The sequence below is a fragment of the Neopsephotus bourkii genome, unplaced genomic scaffold, assembly GCF_033783945.1.
Source record: "Neopsephotus bourkii isolate Nb327-2 ecotype Australia unplaced genomic scaffold, CSIRO-AGI_Nbou_v1 NB_845, whole genome shotgun sequence".
NCBI classification, from domain to species: domain Eukaryota; kingdom Metazoa; phylum Chordata; class Aves; order Psittaciformes; family Psittacidae; genus Neopsephotus; species Neopsephotus bourkii.
This window is the reverse complement of record NW_026901341.1, coordinates 3,501,485-3,514,263: the sequence shown is the minus strand read 5'-3', so window position 1 is coordinate 3,514,263 and position 12,779 is coordinate 3,501,485. Positions and strand designations below refer to the sequence as shown.

General features: G+C 39.0%; 1 protein-coding gene across 3 annotated transcripts in view; it reads right to left on the bottom strand.

The window, feature by feature from the left end:
* KIF16B (kinesin family member 16B) overlaps positions 1–12,779 on the bottom strand; it is a 141,035-nt gene that overhangs the window by 17,175 nt on the left and 111,081 nt on the right. The gene's annotated exons all lie outside the window — the stretch shown is intronic.

Below are 12,779 nucleotides of genomic sequence, written 5' to 3'. Positions count from 1 at the left end.
TCAGACTCTTAAAAACTGTGGTCTCCAACTGTACTGCTGTGCAATTTGTCTTTTCTTATGTCGTATTGCAAATGTAAGATCACTGGATCTAAGCACTATCACTGAAGTTATGGTGTGGAAGATGGCATTGCTGGACTCCAGTTGACACCTGAGCCAGACCTAAGCGACCTTCTGTTGTGTCCTGAGCTACAATTTCTTCCTTCACAACAGGCACAGGCTAAGAGCATGCACCTATGCTGAGACAACAGCTAAGATAACGTGAAGTGGGACTTCTTGAGCTGTAACGCAACTGTGGCTCAATCACATTCAAATGTGTATCCACGCTGGAAGTGATAGCTTTAATTTCTGAAGAGAATCCCCATGAGCAGGCAAAATCCCATGTATCTCACTGAAAATGAGGCAGCAGCACGACTCCTAAAAACAGCTATTCAGATCTGTCCTTTTAGGAGTTCTTCCACAAAGGTGTTCAAAGTTACCTTCTCATTTCTTTTTCATCCTGTAAGAACTGTGGCAAGTTATGGTGGTAAGAGAGAACACAAAATAACTGTCTGACTTTTTTGTACACCAACAAATAAAATGCTTGAACAAATTCCTGCCAGCTGTATCTGGAAAATACACAAAAAGAGTAAAGACTTGGTAACAATTACTGGTGAACTTGGTTTGCTAAGCCAGTGCTGCTGGGAACAATGCAGAAGAAAGCAAGTCCTCTCCACATAGTTTGTGTTAGCACTTGAAGGCACATCAAAACCTATTTCTCCCTAGCTCTCACTGTATGAGACAGAAATGTGCAGCCTCCCATTGGCATTGCTGGAGTTGTTTTGCAGGCAAAAGCCCTGTGTAGAAATGCCTCCTGCATGAATTCTCCTGGCTATTTGATGATATTGAACTAATAAACAAGATATATCATTTTCTAGTATATCAGCACATACAGGACTGTAGAGAATTTACAGCTGGTTACAAGGAGCAGCAATATACTGAATTAAATGAGGAGCTCCATTATCAACATTGAATGTAAGCATCTTTAAAATGCAGAGGAATTCTGCAATACAAATAATTTATTCCCATTCTCTGGTCCAAGTCCAACAAGGACAATTTTAAAGAAATGCCTAGACATCTTCAAATAAGTGACATAAAGTGATGTGAAGCACCAGAGGAGACAGAAGAGTTGTCTGCTCTGTGTCAGTCTCGTCAGCACACCCCAATTATATTCCTCAAACTTCTCTAACCGTGTCCTTCTCAGTGTGCCTGCTTCTTCATGTTGGCAGGACAAGCAGTCCACAACCAACCAGTTTCCTATAATTATGTCCTTGGGACTTATTTTCACTGCATTACTCACTCCTTACCCTATATAGGATTATAAGTGCTAATATCTTCAAGGAGCTCAAAACCCCATCCCTGCAGAACTTACATTTCATTAAATAGTACTGCACCATGTCATTACCAGCAACAAGCAGATGAACCAGCTACCACTCCAATCCCCTCCTGGCTCTGAGGGAATTGTTCTTACATTTATTTCCTAATAAATACTTTCATTATAAAATTTTAAAATAGGGTCTCTTAAAAAACAATTGGCACAAATAAAAAACCTACTGCTACAACGTCCTCAGACATGCTCTGTAAAGGCAAAGCAAGGGATTACAGCTAAAATCAGGACTGAATTCTTTATCTAAGTTTGATTTTAACAGGCTTATGGGGACTGACTGAACAAAACTTTGGGACAGGCCAGTTGCTTTCCTAATCTGTTAGCTTTCTGCGTACATCTTAGGAGAAAAACAGCTGCATTTTCTAAAGCCAGTAAGTTTTCCTAAACCCACTGAAACCAAAAGAGCTACTCACAGAGTTTTAATATTTCTTCACTCCCAAATCACTACAATGCACAAACCTTTGAAACCAAGCCAATGAGAGACCATTATTACAGTCATAAATTTAATATACAAGAGAAATGCCTCAGCCAGTAAGCTCAGCTCTGAAATGTTCAAAGTCACAACATGTACCTAAATGAAAATCATAATTTCATTGCTGGTCAAGACCTGGATCTGAACACTATTGACATAGAGAATGATATATAATAAAAACCTCCAACCACTTCAGCATGCCAAAGGGCCAAACCATACCTGGCCCACATATATATGTTACTTATGTTTGTAATGCACATATGTGCACACAAAATACACCTGTATGTACATACATGCAGCTTGGGAGGATTTTGCATCCTGCAGAGGGTACATTACAAAGGTCTAATCACCTGCTGCAGTCACCATCTCTACAGAGCTGGATGCAGAAGGCGCAGAACCTGTGGCCTGCTGGAACACTTCTCTGTTCCACTCTTTTACCAAGGATCCTCCGGCTGCTCTTTTCACTAAGTAACTGGCAGCTGTTCACCTCACAAATAACAAATGGAGACCATTCCTGTCACAGATGACCACCCAGCTATATGACAGAAAATCTTCCAGCCATAGATTTCATCACTTCAGCAGCTCTTGGAAACCCTGAATTATTCCAATGTGTTCTATTTCACTACATGCCAAGAGTCTAATCCCCACCAAAATGAAAAGAGAGACATTCAAAACTCTCCAGGCTTTAGTTTCAGGCTGTCCGAACACTTAATGCAGACATGACAGCAACAGTTTCCACCCAGTTCACAGCTTGAAAATCATCTTTGCAACATGAGAACTAGAACCATTCATGCGGCAATGTGACTTATGCAGTCCTCTATGTGACTGCGTAATTTCACTGTAATAGGAAGCTGATCCATTGTAGTATATTTATATAAAAATACAGTATTAGTATATTTAGCAGAGGCAGTGTGCACATATATATATATATACACACACACACGCCATTGATCTCTGTCACTCCGCTTTATAAAGGTATCCCTTTAGTGTGGGGAAAAACATGCTGGTGTAAGAGTTCCACAAATACACAGAGTGATGATAAAATGTTCTCATCCCATCACAATTCTGGTTTATAAAAGAAGAAAGAAAAGCCCAGCAATATAAATATACTGAAGTAATGATGTTACAACAGTCTATAAAGGCCCTTTGTCCTGATGTATTATTTGACATACAGACTCTGAATGTAATTATATGACTCAGAAATGCAATGATTCCCAAGAATGTTGAGGTTTATCTAAAACACTCATTTAAGTCAAATTGCAGCAGCAAATATTTCAATAAATTCAAATTTTGTTATTGCTACTGCTACACCACCTCTAAGAAACTGCACAGCAACTTCAGATGAGATTACCACCAATGCACACAACACAGTATGTGACCGAGACGCATTTGTTCCATCACCTAAATATGTAAGAGATCTGCAGGTGTAGATTTTGCATCAAGATGCTTGCTTTGGCTCAAACACTGCAAGAGAATTTCACACTATCCAGATTCAGCACTATAAATTATTCTTTTAGAGTTAAATAGCTATGTACCCTCCGGCTCAAATTACTTCTTCAAAGGTCACACCTGGACTATGAGATCAGCATTTTGCAGCAACACAAAGTGTAACGGTGGGACTCTACAGGTAACTTATTTTACTCCCCTGAAAGGCCTGAAGCGCACCCCTCCTCTCCCTGTACCCCTTGCTGCAGTAGCAATGAAAGCATTTGGCAGTCGGTCTTTTTCAGCAGGGATGTTTTGTCGTTTTCCAGGGTTGCTGATGAGGTGATGTGTTTTCTGTCAGGGGAAATTAAGAGGCATATTCCCCAGCATGGCAGGAAGAGAGAGCCTGAAAGATTTCCTGAGAACCGCCTGTATGTAGCATGCAAGATTTCTAATTCTTATTTTGGCTGCAGAAGCATTTCCCTACTATACTTCACTATAAGCATCGCTGCAATACGTATTCCATTCTATACACAGGAGCACGCACACGCATACACATACTGTGGCCAAGGCTGGGACTACTCTTAGACCCAAAATGAAAAGTCAGATAATATCTTAAAATAGTACAGAAACACCTCGAGACCACACGTCAGCACTCCTAATGTCTTTCAGACATTAAACTTTCTGCTGTTAATGATGTTTATCCTATCTGGCAATCGTTGCTAGGCAGTAGCAGTCTTAAGGAGAGGCAAACAGTCATTTGCAATTTACTCCCTAATTTCTTTATAATAAATAAAGACTGTTTTATTTCTGGGTCTTGTATTACGTGTGGGTATGTTATTTGTCTGTGTCTCAGCAGCCTTATCTGTAAGAAATGATGCTTACTTACCATAATACAGTACTTGTGAGATTAGTACAGTCAAGCTTAGACAGTACTAGCTCCAGTCCTCAAGGGAAAGGTGCTTCAAACCTAGCAAGTGTTACTCTAGTACATTTTAAACAGCTTAATGGATCCCTGTACACCTCTCACATTTCAGCCAGGGGACTGGTTTTAACACGGTTATCTGCAGGTTTTTAATGCTGGTTAAGAATAGATGGCAGAACAGGAAGTGACCCTTTCTTTAGTCCCCTCTTCTATCTTACATGCAACTTTTTGACCTTAGGATTCACCTACTTCTGGAAACAGCATATACCTAACAATATCTGTATGGAAGCATACTCTTTTACAGTGAAACCATACATCTTCATAGCCCTCAACTACTGATCCTCAGGAAGAGATGCAAATTTGGAGACCGGCCTTTTGGAAACCAAGAGAGTGCAAAAGAAGGCTCCAATACCACGAAAGGCTCAGCCTAGAACACAGTGCACCCTCACTTCAGGACCTTCAGAAAATGAAGTCATCAGTATTTGAGAAGGGTATCCTTTAGTTTCCACTATATTCAGTTGGAGACTCTTCACTGACATTAACTGAAGTTTGCTAGGGACCTGCTGGATTGAATTCAGTTCACGGGTTTTATGGTACAGCAGAATATAACATGTTAATAAAAAGTCTTGTACTGTACTTTGCAAAAGATATTTAAATATGTAGTGGACCAAAGTAAAATACCACATAATATAGTCATATAGGCTTGTCACTTCTGAAGCGTGAAATAGCTCTAAGTGTTACGCTCCCCTAAACATTAAAAAAGTGTCATTTTCTAACATCAAGTAAAAATCTACAGGATTGAAACGTCTCATTATTTCTGATGGGCAAAATCTATGTTTTAGTGCCTATAATATGGTAAAAGATTTTTTTTTTCTAAGAAGAAAAACAGGGCAGACGTTGATTGAGACTGAGTCATCTTTAATCTTTCATCCCAAATTCTCTTTGTGCTTCAGTGTTTTGATATATTTAAATGGGGGGAAAGAGGGAAAAAAAGAAAATTAAGGAAATGCTAACTATTAAAAAGTCAGTCTTCTTTAACTCTCATGTTACTTTTACAACCCTGAATTTTCTCATTTTTCAAAAGGCATGTCTGACTTTTGATCTTTTGTACCAGAAATCTCTGTCACAGATGAGAAAAATCAAAGAGAAGAATGTGGCATGGTTTTGCAGCCAGTGCGGCTGCACCTGACTTGATTTTGCAGTGAGTAATGAAAGAAAAAACTGTCCTACTTTTAGTTTTTGAAGTTTAAACAAAGTAACTTAAGCCTCAACTTCTCAAGACGTACTAAGACTCCCAGAGTTTAAAGAAATCGGACAAAAGCTGTATTCTTAACTAGGAACTTGCACTAAATATTTAGGGATTTGACAAAAAGGTGAAAGAAAAAGGAAAAAAGCTTAATTTCTATATTTTACTAAGATTTTGTCTGAAATAACCCACCTGTTCTACACAATTTCGTAAGAGACCTTTACGCAAAGGGAAAAAGTTAACACAACGAACAGATTAAATGTTACTTTATTTATAAAGTAGATAAACATCAGAGATTAAAGATAAATAATTTGAACATATACTACCCACTAAAAAAGAAATCAACAAAGTAACTTAAAAAACACCTACGTCACATTTTCAGTTAATACAGATCAAACTAAAGTTCAAATGTTGCTTTTCCAAATATGACTGAATGAAGACCTCATGGAAGCCTTCCAGTATCTGAAGGGGGCCTATAGGGATGCTAGGGAGGGACTCGTCATTAGGGACTGTAGTGATAGGACAAGGGGTAATGGGTTAAAACTTCAACAGGGGAAGTTTAGATTGGATATAAGGAAGAAGTTATTTACTGTAAGGGTGGTGAGGCACTGGAATGGGTTGCCCAGGAAAGTTGTGAATGCTCCATCCCTGGCGGTGTTCAAGGCCAGGTTAGACAGAGCCTTGGGTGACATGGTTTAGTGCGAGGTGTCTCTGCCCATGGCAAGGGGGGGTTTGGAACTGGGTGATCTTAAGGTCCTTTCCAACCCTAACTATTCTGATTTTATGATTCTAATAATCCAAACCTATTCTCCTTTAAAAATTAGCAACACAGTCCTCCATTATGTAAACCCTCCAGTGCTTCCCCAGTGTGTACCCTATAGTAAGTGTCCCCCAGAGGACAAAAAAAATTAAAGACAGTATTTTCCATTATCAACTAATCCAGGGGATTCTTTCATGGATATTCAGTTTGTCATCTACTTTTCCTCTTCAATTTCCTTGGAGAAGACTGAACAGCTTTTAACAACAATAAAAGCCACAATTTATTATAACAAACAAGGATAATTAACCTCCTAAACCAAAGAAAACCCGAGTGACCAGGAAACAGAACTGGAAAAAGGTTATACATAACCTTCCTCCTACACAGTGCCCCTGCAGAAGCTCCCCAGCCAGTTCTTCACTGTCTTTGAGTAGACTCTGCTCCAGCTTCTGTCCCCCAGGTCTTTGTAGTGTTTCTGAGACCAGAAAATCTGCTCTAGGCTCATCCCTGGTGTCCCTGTGAATCCATCAGAGGTGCAGGCTTCCAGCTTTCTGCGTTGTCTCTCCTTACTGCTACAGCCTGCAGTGCCTGGATGTCAGGCAAACACACAAAGGAAAGAGCATCTCCCTCCTTCCTTAGGAAGTCTACTCTGAAAAATCCTAAATAAATCAGCCCGCAAGTATCTCCCTTTGGACAAATACAAGAGAGGTCATATTGCAGAGTGATGCACTGGAGTTTTGTTTGGGGGGGAATTTGTTCTGTTTGGGGTTTGTGGTTGTTTTTTTTTCGTTTGTCTGTTTGTTTTGTTTCGGGTTTTCTTTTCTGGTATCTCCTGAGTGCAATTATACCACAACTTGGTTTCGCATCCCTTTACAGCACAACCTTTTCTCAGACAGGAACCTGTTTTGCTCCACGTACACCAGAATGCTCTTTTCCTCCGACTATCCATCCTTTTTGCTCTATGCCAAAGTTTAACCTGCCCACAGAACTGATTTAACATTTGCATTTCTGGCCGGCAGAAGGAACTCCTGGTTTGGATGTTGCTTCTTGTTGGCCCCTAGTGCAGGAAGCCTGGTGAGCAAAGTCTACTTGATACCCTCTAGAACACATCCCATAGAAGCCAGAGTGTACTGGAGACCCTGCTAGGGTTAACCTGCCAGGCAAACAATACTGCAACTTCATACTGTACTCAGACCAACTATAATTGCCTGACATTTTCCTACTTGATACTCTGCAGCATCACCTATATATATAAATAGGTACCTCATTAGCATCATTTCCCTGCAATACTGGCAGTAAGACACGCAACAAAGAAGTGCTTCCATCTCCTCCCATAAGTATATGCAGTTCTATTGTGAGTCCCATCAAATTCTGGATGCTGCAACTAACCCCCACAGGTCATCTCCTCCATATTCACCAGTTCTTCTCATGATGCACAAGGTCTCACAGCTCTCCTGTCTAATTCCAGGTAACTCTCTTAGAACTTTTAATATCTTCCTGGCATGCTCACCAGTCACCTTTCTCAGACAGGCATAACTGTTTCTTCAAAGAACATTTCAACTTTTTCTGTCACTGAAGAGGGATAAGAACACAAAAAAGAAATTCACCTCCTGTTAACCTCACTCTTATGATGCAAAATTACCAAGTAGCACTGGACACCAAAGATTTCTCTTTTGCATTTCACTGACTGTGGCTCACTGTCTTTGAACTGTGCCCATATGCCTATCAAGCAATCACCTGTAATTACCAAAAAGGGTTGAGAGTTCTCATATCCAAGTTTCTCCTTTTAAAAAGCGGGCTAACCTAGACTCGATAAGTATTTTTGTAGCTATGGTGAGACGTGGAGTCCACACTTTATTGCATTATTTTACCTCTATTTAGTCTGCCTCCTGCTATTGAGAAAAATCAAATTAACTGCAGCCAAAGAAGTTACCTTGCATTACAGGAGTGTTTTTCTTTTCCTTAAAGTACTTTTGAGACTAGTCGGAATAATAACATACCAAAATGGAGCCATGAACGATGGTCAAGATAATATTTGACAAATTACTTCATAGTTTTGCTCATTATAAGCAGTATGATAGCATTTAAACACAGAATAACTATAAAAATGAGCGATAGGAAATATCAAATTCATGCAAACCTTTCACAGTTCTATACAATTATGCAGGCTTGGGAGTTTAATCTCTCTTATGAAAACAGGAAACTAATATAGCCAGGGCATCTTTCTAAATATAAACCCCTACCTGCATAGTTCAGGATTATCAACCAAAGAAAGAGCAACAAAAATTGGCCCAGACAGCAAAGCAAATATATTAAGTTCTCTATGCAGGTTGCAGAAAGGCAGAATAAGATGGTGCAGAAACTGCACACCAACCCAAAGTATATAATTATCTCACATATAAACCAGACAAATCCAAATTAAAATAATTAAATACACTTGGAAAATAAGCATGAAAAAATTGTAACATACATGTCCTTGCAGCCATGATTTTGCTCCCTTGCTCACCTGTCCCTTGCCCCAGGATAGAAGTCTCTGGGGAAAGAAACCCAGTACTACATGGCAGACCATGGTCTAGGAAAAGGGCGCACGCTGACCTAGAGAGTCTATGGACAAGTTTAACACATACACTCTATGCTTTTAGCTCATGATCTTGCAAACTAAACATTAATTTTTTTTATGTAGTTTCATGTCATGGTGCTTGGTTATTTCTTTAAAGAAATGACAACAGCTGCTGGGTTTGCAAGGTCATGTCTCCAAAGCTCAACACATTAATCAGTCTTTATCAATGTGTGGCTAAATCCCACTTCTCAAAAAGAAGGTGAAAAGGGAATTTTTTGGTGCTCTTTCCAGGGTTTATTTTGCTTTCAAAAATGATTTGGGATTTGATTCATTATCTTCCACTGGGAAGATATGGAAGTGTCTCTGCAACAGAACAAGGTGGGCCACACAGCAGGCACCATTAGTACTGCATTCTTGCCGATGCCTCGTTTGCTACCATGCCACTTTGATTGCACACCAAGAACTCACAGTACCTTTTGATTTAAGCAACAGAAATAGGTTGAGAGGAGAATTCACTGTAGCACTTTCACAGCTCTTCCCCAAAAGATGTGCTTGCTGCATACAAGCTCATCTCAGTGACATCTGGCAGCATTTATGAAACATCCCCGTCTCGTGAGCCCAACTGATGCCGTAAATTTCAGCCACCCTTGCCTTTGGGAAATGCTAATAATGAAAACTCATCAAAGAGCAGCAATGATTTCTACTGCTCACTAGATGGATGCCTTTCTGATTGCTCAAAGTTAATGGCAGATCTCAGGGTTTTAAAGAACAGCTGTCAGAGAGAAATACACCTGCAAACAAACATGCAGTATGCCACTAAGTTTGATTTGTTATAGATACAAAGCAGCAACTCTCATAACAAACTGGACTGATTATATGGAGAAGTTAGCTAGCCTTCTGCATCATTTAAAATGATAAAACTAGAGAAAATGCAGTCCAAGTACACAAATGGGAAGATTAAAAGGAACTACTGAGTCCCCCTTCCAACAGTAAGAGTGATGGATAGTCACACAGGTTATATATAAATTTTCACTTACATCTAGTCTTAGAGATATTGTAGAACTAGTTACTTTATCACAGCTGTAAACCTCATACAAACTTTGGATTTTTCTCCCAGTATCACTGTTGTCCCTAAGTAAAGCTTAAACCAACAGATAACTAATTAAACTGAAAAGATACATTCTCAGGAGTTTGCTTGGCAAAGGATTTTGAATTTGCAGGACAGAAGCAACTATGGGGGACTAGAAATAACCCTGTTATGATCAGTTTCATGAGCAATACCCTATTTACTACTCTTGAGATCCTACAGTCGTTGTGGTGGTGGAGAACAGATATTCGCTTCCAAGTATAATACAATTTCTTGATCAGGCACTTGAGGGTCAATGCTTAGAAAGCAAGATCCAATTATACATATACACATACAAGGAAAACTGAAAGACACACTCCATTAAAACATCATGGTATTGAAGCCAACATCATTATTTGGGGCAAGGGAGAAAACAGGGATGTGCTTAACTATTGCAAGTATTTGAGTTTGGATTACATGTACATGACAGTAAATTTCACATTTACTGTCTGCCAGATGCATTCTAGAAGGCTAGAATATTTGTCCTCAGCAAGCACTACATCACTGAGCCTGCGTACAAGTGATGCTGCTCCTACACAAATTTTAGTAACCCAGGAAAGCAAGAAAAGCTCTAGGACCACATGAAATCTTTTTTACAGCATCCTTAGAATGAGTTATAGGACATAAGAGCCTGCAGGTACAATCAGAATGGAAATTATGCTACTCTACATACGTAAACAAAACCCTACAATACAGCAGTTTGCAATTACTTTAACAATACTGCTATTATTCGAAAATCGAACTGAGCTTAAAAGTAAAGGTATTCTTATTTATTCTCCAATTTAAAAATGAAAATAAAATTGGAGGTAGACTTGAATGTACAGTGAGTGATTTATGGATTTAAAATACTGCTAAAGCTTTGCTGCCATTTTTTTCCAAAAAGGACATAAGAAGACTAGGATATGCAGTGTTCATCATCAGTTCTATCAGTAATACATCTAAATGTATAAGGCAAACATGCAACAGGCAGCACAGCTGAAACAAGACTGGTTTTGCTACTATCTATGCTATTTGTTCAAAATTAACCTCAGTATTTTCACAATAGATTTAGAGCTGGGTCCTTGTGTCCTAAATCAACTGAAACCTAAAGGGTTCTGCTTAAAAGTCTATTTAAACTAACTGCATATCCCTGACCAACACAGTGAGAACATGCTGTTCTTCACAAAACCCTCAGAAGACGAGACTGTCAATAACAGCTAATGATTAATGAAGCACAAGTCTTCGAGTCCTCCGAAGTAAGGCAACCATGAAAAAAAGAAAGAATGAAAACTCCAGTCATCCCCTCTGCCTTTCACCAAGCAGGAACAAAATAGAGACACAGAGCTGCAGCCTAAGATGTTCCCCCAGCCTATAGATAGAAGCAGTTAAGAAGTGGCTCAATCTCAGTAAGCACCTAACTCTTGTTTCTTTGTCTAGGAATGGCTCTTCTCAGAGACATATCTCTCTCACAGATGGCTGTTACCCATCTGAAACTAGTTTACTGATGAAACAACATTAATATTTTGATATCATGCAAATTCACTGGATTATTGAGCAGAGCCTTGAAAAATCAGATTATCAAATAATAAAAGCAATCATTCTGTCAAATGGTTTGTGAATTATGAGATGCAGGCCTCACCCTTCTCCAAATGCTTCTTTCAATTTCTATATTACTAATGTGTAAGACTTTTGCACAGCACAATCAATGAAACCTGGCAATCAATGTCTGCCTGAAAGTTAATCTTGTCTCATGATGAATTTACCAGAAGACCTATAAAGCTAATGGTATTTTCCCAGAGAAATGAGTGGAAACTCACAGGTTTCACTGGGACAGACCAAAAAATCTAAGTCTCATCATTGACCAAAACACTGGAGGGAGGAAGGAGAAGGAGGACAGATAAGAGAAAAACTGTATTTCTGCAGACTTCCTTGTGCCAAGCCAAGAAAACTTTGCTGCACAAATCTAGCAGCCCAAACCAACAATAATCACAAGTTAACCCATAGCCAGGCTTTCATAAGGCTCTTACACATTCAGATTCAGTTTTACAACAAGAAAAATTCACACACTGAATTCATTTTCCCACTAGAAATACATTGGGAATTGCATATTATGCTGGAAATGTATATGCCAGGGGGGCTGCTGTGTCTCAAATGCTTCAGCCCTGGTTAGCAACTATGAATTCAGAGGGACCACATGGAGTAAATACATTTCCCCATAGTCAGACTTGCACTGAACTACATTATACCATCAGCAACTGTGTTTTTCATACTTTACTTATGGGAACAAGTTCTCCTCTTCATTTGTAGATTGTAGTGAGCAAAGTCCTAAAATTTCTTTTAAAAATAACCAGCAGACAAAACTCTCATGCTGCAGAAAGTCCAGATTAAGCATTTAAGGATCTACCTCTTAAATCACTTCTGTTGCTAGTGGCAAACTAAAGCTGATAATGGAAGTACTACATATATAAACCTGCAGGCTATCAGAATGCTCCGAATTTAATATAATTGGAATAGGAGCTGGAAATGTGTATGTGACAAAACATGCTTCCTGTGTGTGCACTTCCTGGCTGTTAGAGGTGACAAAAATACGAATGTTAAAATTATCTATACCACAATTACTGTAATCTGTACTGAATAAAGGTGAAGGCTGTTAATGACATGCTTCTATAATACTGTTATAAGGCTTACACACAGAAATGCGTTCTAAAAACTACTACTTTATTTTTCCTTCAGTATTTATGTAAAGATACATGACTAAGGCTAGCAAAGTTCCAAAGTAAAAACTAAGGTCTGCCATTAGTTTGGGATTTATGTTTCAAAACCTATCATCTAAATGCTTTCATACATACTTTTCATTCTGCCAGAC